Below are 12,654 nucleotides of genomic sequence, written 5' to 3' on the forward strand. Positions count from 1 at the left end.
TTTCTACGAGCTTCAGTCCGGAACCACGCGACTGCTACGGTCGCAGGTTCGAATCCTACCTCGGGCATGGCTGTGTGTGTTGTCCTCAGGTTAGTTAGGTTTAAGTAGTTCTAAGTTTAGGGGACTGATGACCTCAGTTGTTAAGTCCCATAGTGCTTAGAGCCATTTGAACCATTTTGGTTTGGCTTTGATATGCCTTGTCGCACGTGTGTTAAACATTTCAGCGGCTGCCAGTGTAGAAAGGCTTATGGTATATACCGCTTGGGTACGATTGTGTCAGCTGTTTCCCCATTCTACCAGACCGGCTCGCCTCGCAACACTGCAATGGCTGTGTTGTATTTCGTAAAGCATAACACCCACACTTGTCTGCAGCTGGCGCTGCTGCACTTTTTTTCTAGCTTCGCGTAGTTAAGGTCGGTGCACTACAGAGGATATGATATTGTAGGGATAATTTGACAGAACACCAACCGTTATAAGCCAGAACAAGGCTGTTGCAGTATACGACGTTCCTGAGAGTTTTCAAGATCCCTGGGAGAGTCAGCCATGACGGAACTATTCCACCTGGTATGCAAGATATATGAGGCTGCGGAATAACCTTCCCTCTTGAAGAAGCATGTAATTCGAAATTCCAAGAAGGCAGGTGCTGACCGATGAGAATATTACCCACCAGTTTAATAAGTCATAGTTGCAAAATACTGAGTCTTTTTACAGAAGAATGGAAAATAGGAAGAAGCTGAGCTGCGGGAGGATCAGTATGGGTTCCAGAGAAATGTAGGAACATGCGAGGCAGTACTGACCCTGCGTCTTGTCTTATACAAGTTAATGAGAGGGAATCTTACGTTTATAATGTTTGTAGTTTTAGAGGAAGCTTCTCACAATGTTCACTGCACTGCACTCTTAGGGATAAAATAGCAGGAGCGAAAGTTGTTTAGAATTTGCACGGGACCCACACTTTGGTTATAACAGTTGGAGGACCTGAAAGGAAATCTGTAGTTGTGAAGGTAGTGAGGCACGGTTGTAGCACATTCCCGATTTTATGTAATCTGTACACTGAAAAACCACTGACTGAGAGCAAGCAGAAATTTGCGAAGGCAACTAAAGTTCACGGAGACGAAATAAAAGTTTTAAGCTTTACCATTGACATTGTGATGCTGCCATTGACGGAAAAGGATTTGGAAGAACTGTTGAAAGAAAAGGATATCATCTTGAAAAAAAAAAATATTATAAAGCGAACATCGACAAAAGCAAAAGGTCAGTGGAGTGCAATAGAATTCAATCAGGCGATGCTGACGGAATTAGATTGGGAAATGAGAAACTGAAATATTAAATGAGTTTTGCTATTTGAGCAGTAAAATAACTAATGGTGGCCGAAGTAGAGAGGATATAAAACGCAGAAAGGCAACTGAGGGAAAATTATTTCTCAAAAAGAGGAATTTCCTAACATTAATACCAAATTAAAGTGTTACGAGGCGTTTTCTGAAAGTATTTTCCTGGAGTTTAGTCAGGGATGGAAGTGAAATACGAACGAGAAACAGTTTGGGCAAGAAGAGATTACTGGCTTTCGAAATGTGGTGCTACAGAAGACTGTTGAAGATCAGATGGGTAGATCGCGTTACTAATGGCATGTACTGAATTCAACTGGCGAGAAACGAAATTTGTGGAACAACTTGACTGAAAGAAGACATGAGCTGATAGGATACATTCTGAGGCATCAAGGAATTGTCAGTTTGGTACAACGTTATCAGCTTTGAATATCGATTACTTTGGTGTTATATGAGTGATTGAATAGGATAGAAATACGCTGATACTGGTACGAATAATCCTAAGCAGGGTACAGTATTGTAGTTTGCCAGCTATGTGTGTAGACGTCGATGTAGAAATTTCTTGACTGGTGAATCTTATGTGTAGATTTTGTAGGGAATCATGACTACTGTGGCAGGTGCATGCTTAGACTGACCATCACGTAGTTGTCTGTGGCAGTCCTTTTTGATGCGAAACGCATTCATGCTGCACTGCCTACACAAGAGTTTGTTGCACGCCACCGTGAAGGCCGTTCCTGACATACAATGGGCCGTAATGCCACGCTTAGTTCCATCTAGAAAAGAAAATGGGCATTAAACTCTTAGTACCCTATTACAGGAGGCAAAGTGCTTTATGTCCTTTAAATGGACTGTAGAATCATTTTCGGGCCCTTTATGTCGCCACGTGTGTGTTCTTAACTTCATTTTTCTGGTTTGTAACGACTTTTTCTGCTGTATGTGGCCCACTCCAGACGGTGTCGGCAAGTTGCATACAAAACATGGGCCGTAATGCAACACTTAGTTCCATCTAGAAAAAAAAAAAGACAGTTAAATTCGCAGTACCGAATTACAGAAGGCAACGTGCTTTACGTCGGTAAAATTGAATGGAATGTAGAATCCTTCATTTCGCCATGTGCATGTACTTAACGTCATGTTTCCAGTGTGCCACGACTTTTCCTTATTTATATGACACAGTCCAAACGCTGTTGGCAGTGTTGTCACGCAGTATCACTGAAACTAAATTTAAATCGTGAATTTAGTGGGACTGCTACGGAAATTTAAAGTTTTCAGCTATCGTATCCTTAAAACAGACAAAATTCAACAGCGAACGGAAGGCTTCAGTGAAGCTAGTTTGAAAGTAGAATGAAATTCAGTTACTGTAAAACTGAATTAATGAGTAACGGAAATATTGTAAATAATTGAGTTTTACAATGAACCGATTTTGTATTTACTACAGAGAAGAAAGTGACTGCGCGGTCTTGCAAAGTACTAGGCCATCAGGATTAAAAGGATGGAGTGATTGACTGAGATTGGGTCACACATTTTATAAAAAACGCTTTTCAAACTTTTATTAAATTTAACATTTACCCACTTCAACATATCAAAGCCAACGTACAAGGATTCACAGCTCACAGAAATATAAATTTAAGAACAATCCAAAATTACTTAAGAATTAACTCTTCGCTTATGTGAATCGCTTAAGGAAACAAACCAGCAAATAACCTCTCATCAAGACAGCTTTAACCGAAATGTCTGATCTTACAGTAACAGTGTATTCAGAAAACACTTGCAATATTGGGAAAAATAAAGGCTGGCTCGTAACACTGCAGTCAAAAAAATTCTTATGTGAAGAAAGAATTAATGCTTTAGTTATTAAGGAACTGACAAATAATACCTAAATGCGCCGTGTAAACCACAATGCCCCTTAGGAAAGTATACTTTAGTGAAGAGAGGCTACCAAGTGCAACTCCGTTGTAAAAGATTAAATTGAAAACCAGGCAATACATACATGCAACCATAACTACCAAAGGGCGGTGCTGCTACGGACGCAGGTTCGAATCCTGCCTCGGGCATGGATGTGTGTGATGTCCTTAGGTTAGTTAGGTTTAAGTATTTCTAAGTTCTAGGGGACTGATGACCACAGTAGTTAAGTCCCATAGTGCTCAGAGCCAGCCATTTATAAGGCATAAACAACGACAGCTTCCCTTGTTCACTGCGTGCAGCACCGGCGTCACTCTCCTCCCCCCATGTGGTTGGCATTTAGCACATCTAATCTTTCAAATAATAAATGTAAAGGGAATCGAACATGCAACAGACTACAATTAACATCCAGTAATCACTCTTCTTAACATCAAATCAGTTCAACACTTCTTCCTTTCATTACATCTGCTGGTCAGCGTAAATATCACTACACGTCCCACTAACTAATAGACAAGCACGTACAACTCGGATTCAGAAAATATCAAGCAAAAATATCAGCGTCCAAAGAACGACTCTGTGTAAACCTAAGGATACACGGAAGACCAGCTGCAGACGTTTGTTTACGAGGCAAGCCGTCACATCTGTCCGCTTCCTCCTGCAGCTCCGTACAGTCACTGTCCTCTTCTTCCTTCCTTCACTTTAGGACGTGGTGTAAAAAAGATCTGAGGATGGTCATTACGGACTGAAACCGGTCATGATCTAAAGAATTGATATTGTGATCAAAGACCGGAATAAAAAACATTTGAGAAGCCATTACTCTTTTGCTATGGTGTCCTCCTCTGCAGTATCAACCAGAGAGGTAGAAAACTCCACAGAGGAAACACCGCGACGACAGCGAAGGAGATTGTACAATCCTCTGCCACGTTTAATCCTGTAAAAACAAGTGGACATGCTATTAGTCGACCACAGTATTGTTGCACCTGGGAGTGGGCGCGCCTCAGTTGGCTTATTGCGAGTTTTTATCGTGATATTGCACAAGAACACGCTGAGGAACTTATAGTATATGCACAACTGTCTTGAAATTTTTCATAGTGTAGTGTGTTTTTCTTAGTGACCACTGTACTTGCGTGTTTCCGACTGCTGCCACGTGAGGCCGTGTGCAATAATATCGTGGTCGAGTAGTATATGACAGTGGTACTTACTGTGTCAAGTAACTGTGAAATAATATCCAAATGTTAAAGATAAACAGTTACAGCCAGAAGTGAAATTACCTCTGATTATGACGGACGAACTCTTCTAGCATAATACACACATCAAAAAAAGTTTTGCATCACCACAGTTCCCAGAACTCCTGAAGATAGCCGTTGACTGTAGATACTGTATCACAGACACAGTCCCTTTGACTGTTCAGAAATGTCACTAAACCTGCCCGAAGATGTAAATAACCATGCATCAGCAGCACCCATTAGACGAAGGGGTCCGACAGCAGATCAGTTCCAGTCATTCCACTAGGAAGGAGGTACATTGCTCATGTTGTCTGAAGTTCAACCATGCCTAGACGGTCAATACCGCGGTTTGATTATGTCCGCATTGTTACTTTGTGCCAGGAAGGGCTCTCAACAAGGGAAGTGTCCAGGCGTCTCAGAGTGAACCAAAGTGATGTTGTTCGGACATGGAGGAGATACAGAGAGACAGGAACTGTCAATGATATGCCTCGCTCAGGCCAAGTGCTACTACTGCAGTGGATGACCGCTATCTATGGATTATGGCTCGGAGGAACCGTGACAGCAACGCCACCGTGTTGAATAATGCTTTTCGTGCAGCCACAGGACGTCATGTTACGACTCAAACTGTGTTCAATAGGCTGCACGGCGAGCAGCTTCACTCCCGACGTCCATGGCGAGGTCCGTCTTTGCAACCACGACACCATGTAGTGGGGTACAGATGGGCCCAACAACATGCCGAATGGACCGCCCAGGATTGGCATCACGTTCTCTTCACCGATGAGCGTCGCATATGCCTTCAACCAGACAACCGTCGAAAACGGGTTTGGAGACAACTCAGTCAGGCTGAACGCCTTAGACACACTGTCCAGCGAGTGCAGCAAATGTGGAGGTTCCCTGCTGCTTTGGGGTGGCATTATGTGGGGCCGACGTACGCCGCTGGTTGTCATGGAAGGCGCGGTAACGGCTGTACGATACGTGAATGCCATCCTCCGACCAACAGTGCAGCCACATCGGCAGCATATTGGTGAGGCATTCGTCTTCATGGACGACAATTCGTGTCCCCATGGTGCACATCTTGTGAATAACGTCCTTCAGGATAACGACATCGCTCGACTATAGTGGCCAGCATGTACTCCAGACATGAACCGCATCTAACATGCCTGGGATAGAATAAAAAGGGCTGTTTATGGACGACGTGACCCAATCTCCGTTAAGGAGTAGAACAATCTGGACCAACGGTGCCTTCATGAACTTGTGGATAGTATGCCACGATGAATACAGGCACGCATCAATGCAACAGGATGTGCTACTGGGTGTTAGAGGTACCGGTGTGTGCAGCGGTCTGGACTACCACCTCTGAAGGTCTCACTGTATGGTGGTAAAACATGCAATGTGTGGTTTCCGTGAACAATAAAAAGGGCGGAAATGTTGTTTATGTTGATCTCTATTCCAGTTTTCTGTACAGGTTCCGGTACTCTCGGAACCGAGTTGATGCAAAACCTTTTTTGATATGTGTTTACAAATACGCTAGTCCCAGGTGACCAACTACGTGAAATTCGGAATATGAAAAAAGTGGTCTGAAAAATTCAATTTAGGATCATTTTTGGTGAGACTTGATACACCCCTTTCTATACATATGATACATTAAGAAAGAAAAATTTCAAACTCAGTTGGAGGTACGTGTAACCTAGAAGTCTCGGAGAACAGATTTAAGAGAGAAACATTATAGAACACTTTTGTTTTAATATAAATTGTACGCAGGATACAGATAAATTTTTATTCAAATTTGAAATAAAATGTGTGCTACGTGGGTCAAAACTTCTGATTCACAGATAAGACACAAATGACGTAACCCCCCAGCAAGGCGAATGTAAACCTAAGTTGTTGGATGATCGTAACTGTATGAGATTAGAACTTGAGGAGCTACCTAAATAAATAATCATTCCCCTGAATTAATTCATCATCTGCTCATTATATAGATCCAGACTTTGCAAACTGTCTATTCATGTACAAAAGAATACCAGGGTTGTTTCATAGAGCAGTGTGCACTTTTTATTTTGCGTACAGAGGTCTCCTATTATAATTTGAAGTTACGATTTAAAACTAGTAAGTATCTGTCCATGGAAAACTAGAGGCTTTTCTGGCGTTTCTGACAGTAATCCATATTTCCTGATGTGAAAGCATTTTTCACTTCAAATTCCTAGAAATCAACAAAAAAAAAATTGATGGATTAATGCCTGTTGAAACTGTCAAACACTGAATCACTTACTTTGTGATACACATCCAACAGAATAAAACGTAATTCACCATACCTTCCATGCAGCAATTGCGTTTGAGTCCCAACAAAAACTTACGATCTTATGCTGCTGACGCTTCGGAAATACAAGCTGTATTACACAGGCAATCGAAACATCAACGTACACAAAATACAGCACAGTTACAGAACATAATATATGAAAATGTATACATAATTCTTCGATTTTTTTCATGAAGCGTATTTGCATTATACAGCACACATTAGGTACGGTTCCGAACCGAAATTCAGCAGCTATGTAGCTTATATAACCACACACAAACTCTCTCTCTTTCAGAACAGCTGCAACTGAGAGGCACCGCAGGGAGCGCAGAATAACGTGCCATAGCCTGTCTTTGCATTCTCTACTTCGTTGCTATCAATAGACGCTATTATTTTCTATCTACCATTGCTTCTTTCTACAACTGCCTTTACATACGGTCAGAAATGGGTCTTTGAGCTTCACCCTCAACGTTCCACAGACAGAACGACGTCTTCCTTCCAAAGTTCTCGGAACATCATTTGACCACTTCCACAAAATCGTAACCAGTTCGCTACAAGTCTAGGAGCTCCTGTGCATTCTTTCGATCTAGTTCCATAAATCGACGAAATAAACATCTGGAAAACTCTGTGAGTACACTAGATAAGTTCACTCTAGCATATTGCATGCAGCCATACTTGTAGCCTAACTGAAATTTCCAAAAAAAAAAAAAAAATCGAATAAATATACAGTCACCATTTCGTTGTGGCCCCGGGAGTTTTGGTTGCGTTGTGAGAAGGAGGCTGGGCTCAGAGTGTGGGTGAATGGTCCAGTTTACGCCCAGAGTATCAGTGGCACAGTGGTATTTGCAATGAAATTTGAATTTTAGAAGATGTACTTCTTTGCTGAGATCGCTAATAATAAACTTTATTCGCGACAACCTGTTCTGGTAATCATTGTTACCATGTTCAGATCTCGACAGACAAGTTATTACACATTACTTAAAAAAAGCAGTAAGGGAACCAATTATAGGGAATAAACTTTATTATTACGTAATTATTCTGGCAAAAGAAGTTTATCTTCTCTAATTTATAATCACAGGTCGACCCTTATGGCTCAAAATGAGTAAACTAAAGGAATGACACTTATTTATGCTGAATTTACACAGTAACATGGCGGAAAAAATCGTAACACCAAAAAATTAATTAATGCAGAGAAATGAAATTTCGGGAATACATTCGTCTAGGTAACATAATGAAGTGGTTAACATAACAAGGTCGCAGGTTAATGTAAGCGCGAGAGAAGCCGTGGCAAATGTGAAATGCTGGTACATTAATAACCGTTGTAACAGCCAAAATGTTGAATGCAAGCATGCAAACGTGCATGCTGTGTGTTGTTCAGTTGCCGGATGTCAGTTTGTGGGATGGAGTTCGTACCTGTTGCACTCCGTGGGTCAATACAGGAACGGTTAATGCTGTTCGTGGATGAGGTTGGAGTTGTCGTCCGATAATATTCTATAGGTGCTCGATTGGAGACGGATCTCGTGATCGGACAGCCGGAGGCAACATGTCGACACTCTTTAGAGCATGTTAGATTACAACAGCGGAATGAGGACGAGCGTTATCCTGTTGGAAAACGCCTCCCGAAATCACCAGAGTGACGTACCAATTTGCCGTCAGGGTATGTGGAAGAGTGCTTCTGCTGTCATGCGAATTCGCGCCCCAGACTGTTGCTCAAGGTGTAGGCGTAGGCTGTCTAGCACTGTCAACTGACCTCCTTTTAACCAATATACGACCACCACTGTCACCGAGGCAGAACCAGGCTTCATCAGAAAACAGAACAGACTTCCACCCTGCCTTCAAATGAGCTCTCACTTAATACCACTGAAGTCCCAAATGGAGGTGGTGTGATGTCGTGGAATGCACACTACAGGGAGTCTGGCTCGGAGCTGTCGTTGAAGTATCCGATTTGTAATTGCTGCTCAAATTGCTGCTGCAGATGAAGTACGATGCGCCGCCCCACACGCCGAGCACGATGATCTTCCCTCTCGGTAGTCCCATGTGACCGTCCAGAGTCCGGTTTTCTTGCAGCTATACATTGTAGAGACCACCACAACCAGAAACATGTACAGTGGAGTCTTTTCTGTCAAGTCTTACTTCAGTATCACAGAAGGAACATCCAGCTTCTAGTACCCACATATACGTCCTGAGTGAATGCTGATCGTGGCGTCTTTGTCGCCTTAAAGGCATTCTTGACTACCATCAAGTCATCACGTCTAATCTAACGCTCACGACCGTTACAGCTTGTATTTAAAACAAACCTGATTTGCATCCTTACGTGGCGTTACCAGCGCCACTCTTATGCGACTGGCGCGAAGTTTGAATAGACATATTTCTGACGTATAAAGACACCTACCAACCCTCGCTGACGTCGTACAACTCCTTCTTGGTGTTGCGATCTTTGTTTCCGTCAGAGTAGAAAGTGTGTTCAGGGTGGTGGTCAGAGACCGGGTATAAGTGCGTATCGTAAAGAAGTGCTGACGCCTCGTCGCGAGACATGACGTCACTCGGCAGATCACTGAGCCACGGCCGCGTACTGTTCTGGCGGTAGTGGGGAGATGCGACACGGTGCGGCTTCCACCTCAGCGCTCTCGAAGACAACTCATCGTGTGCTGAGACTGCCGACTGTGGTCTAGGATGTTGGTTGTCGAGAAGACTAGGCTCTGTTCATCCACCATGGATCGACAAAGACAGCTGCAGATGTTCACAAGTCAACCAGGAGGCTGTGAGAATGCGCCAGGCGCGGTTAGTGTGAATATGACAGCTTGCAGATCATCTGCAATGATATGTAGATGAGGGGGGCTGGCTGCACACCAGTTTTCTCATCCATGATGACCAGTACTGTAGTATGCATCAGGTTGGTTACGTATCGGTGTTGATGCCAGCATACAGTTAACAGATAGGCAGACAGCCCATCATCTATCAGCTTGTCGCAATTTCACTGAAACTCAACAGACTGTCATTCTCTGGTTCTTACGACTCAAACAGAATGGCAGCATGACTGAATTTCTTTTTGAGTTCTGACAATCTCTTTCTTTAACGGTCAGAGTTTGTCCCTATGAGGCGGTGCCTCCGGATGTATGTGCGTATTTGCCCTCATTTCTCAGTCCTGTCGGGTTACCTCGTCTTGCTGTGGTTATTCAACAACGATTCTGGGTCGCTGAGCTCAGGTCTTTCTTCCTACGTTTTACTTTGCAGTGTGACTCTGGCGCTGAAGTTACGTAGTGGTACTTCGTAGTGCCTTGTGTTTCCGTCTTTCTCGTTTGGAGGTTGTGTAGCAGTGCTCACTTCAAGTTCCGACGTCTGTTAGATAGGAGGTACGCCTTGTTGACGTTCCTATTGGCACACCAGTCCAGAGCTAGCCTCCTCCGCTGTGAGGTCGTCTGGTAGAACTCTTAAGAAATTTGGATGTGTACAATAAAATTATTATCTGTGGAACAATTGTACCTCCTTAATGCATAATTATTGTCTCTTTTACAATATCATATGCGTTCAAACAGTTACGATGAGATGTAACTGATATCTAAGATGAATCACTCTAGCAATACAGTGAGGTGACAAGACTCATGGAATATCTCCTGTTTCATGTCGGACCTTCTTTTCCCAGGCGTAGTGCGGCATTGACTTAACAAACCGTTGGAAGTCCCCTGAAGAAACATTGAGCCATGCAGATCTACAGCCGTCCACAACTGTGGAAGAGTTTCCAGTGCAGGATTTTGTGCACGAACTGACCTCTCGATTATGTCCCATAAATGTTCTACGGGATTCATGTCCTGCGATCTGGGTGGCTAAATCAATCGCTCGAATTGTCCAGAATGCTTTTCAAATCAATCGTGAACAATTGCAGCCTGGTGACATAACACATTGTCATCCAGAAAAATTCCATCTTTATTTGGTAACATAAGTTCATGAATGGCTGCAAACGGTCTCCAAGTAGCTGAACACAACCATTTCGACTTAGTGATTGGTTCAGTTGGACCAGAGGACACAGTCCGTTCCATGTAAACACCGCCCATGTTATTATGGAGTCACCACCAGCTTGCGCAGTTCCTTCTGGACACCTTGGGTCCATAGGTACGTGGGGTCTGCGACACACTCGAACCCTACAGTCAGCTCTTACCAACTGAAATCGGGACTCATCTGACCAGGTCACCGTTTTCCGGTCATCTACATCTACATGGATACTCTGCAAATCACATTTAAGTGCCTGGCAGAGGGCCCAGTCGATATGGTCACGAGTCCAAGAGAGGCGCTGCAGGAAATGTTGTGCTATTAGAAAAGGCACTGCTACCATAGCCCATTAACCGCTAATTTCGCAGCATTGTCGTAACGGAGACGTTTGTCATACGTTCCGCATTGATCTATGCAGTTATTTCACGCAATGATACTTGTCTGTCAGCACTGAAAATTGTACCCAAACGATGCTGCTCTTGACCACTGCTTTGTCCTTGCTGAAAGGTAATAATTGAAATCTGATACTCTCGGCACACTATTGATGTTGTGACTTGGCAAGACAGCCAAGTCACAATGAGAGGAAGCCGAAAGGCACGCGCTTAAGCTCACGCAGGCTGGCGCGAGGTCTGGAACAGTTAAGGGAATTAATAGTAGCAAATAAAGTACGTAGTTGATATAATACTTAAGTTTAATCCACAATTGTAGAACATCTCTCTTGACGGTACATGTTATAACCACAATATAAAATAATATCAAATGCTATGGCGCCTTGCTAGGTCGTAGAAAATGACGAAGCTAAAGGCTATGCTAACTATCGTCTCGGCAAATGAGAGCGTAGTTGTCAGTGATCCATCTCTGGCTAAGTCGGCTGTACAACTGGGGCGAGTGCTAGTAAGTCTCTCTAGACCTGCCGTGTGGTGGCGCTCGGTCTGCAATCACTGACAGTGGCGACACGCGGGTCCGACGTATACTACCGGAACGCGGCCGATTTAAACGCTACCACCTAGCAAGTGTGGTGTCTGGCGGTGACACCGCAATTGACACTGTGGATCTCGGAATATTGAATTCCGTAACGATTGCTGTAATGGAATGTCCCATGTGTTTAGCTCCCACTACCATTCCACGTTCAGTATCTGCTAACTTCCATCGTGCGACGATAAACACGTCGCAAATCTTTTCACATGGCTCACCTCAGTACAAATGACAGCTCCGTCAGTGTACTGCCCCCTTACAACTTGTTTACGCGACACTACTGCTATCTGTATATGTGCATATCGCTATCGCATGAAGGGTCTTGGGTGCCATTTCATTTTATAGCAAGGTCCCTTTGCTTGTCCTCCGCAGCGTCCTTACTGTACAACTATACGTCGATGATATTCTACGCCCAGTTTTGTTACCCTTCATGGCAAGTCATCCTGAGCTTACATTTTAGAAAGATTGTGCCTGCCGCACAGGGCAAGAGTTTCTACCACTTGTCTTGCCAAATCCTACATTGGCCAGCAAGATCACCGAATATCCCCCAGCTGGAATCGTCTAAAGTGTTATGGGCAGGACTCTCCTACGAGCTCGAGATTTTGACGATCTAAATCGCCAGTTGGACAGAATTTCGCGCGATATGCCTTAGGAGGACATCCAGCAACGCTCACAATCCAATTTTTCTGAAATTTTAATCATTTGTTTGTACATGTACATCACATCTACCGATTTCCGTCCCATTCGGATAGTACCTTCGTGGTCTGTCTCTCTTTGTCGTAGAAAGCGTTTTTCGATTTAGGAAGCAAGCCAAATTGTAAATATCTTTCATTACAGACAGCTGATGACTTTTACTTCAGTAAAACTAAACGCGTTTGCTAACAAAAATAGATAGTTTTTGTAGTTGCAAAGACACATTAAAATACCTTCAATAATACCTAATGCACCT

General features: G+C 43.4%; 1 protein-coding gene across 1 annotated transcript in view; it reads left to right on the forward strand.

The window, feature by feature from the left end:
- The window catches only part of LOC124556143 (glycine-rich cell wall structural protein-like), a 139,865-nt gene that overhangs the window by 97,264 nt on the left and 29,947 nt on the right, over nt 1–12,654 (forward strand). The window lies entirely within an intron of this gene.

The sequence above is a fragment of the Schistocerca americana genome, chromosome X (assembly GCF_021461395.2).
Source record: "Schistocerca americana isolate TAMUIC-IGC-003095 chromosome X, iqSchAmer2.1, whole genome shotgun sequence".
NCBI lineage: Eukaryota > Metazoa > Arthropoda > Insecta > Orthoptera > Acrididae > Schistocerca > Schistocerca americana.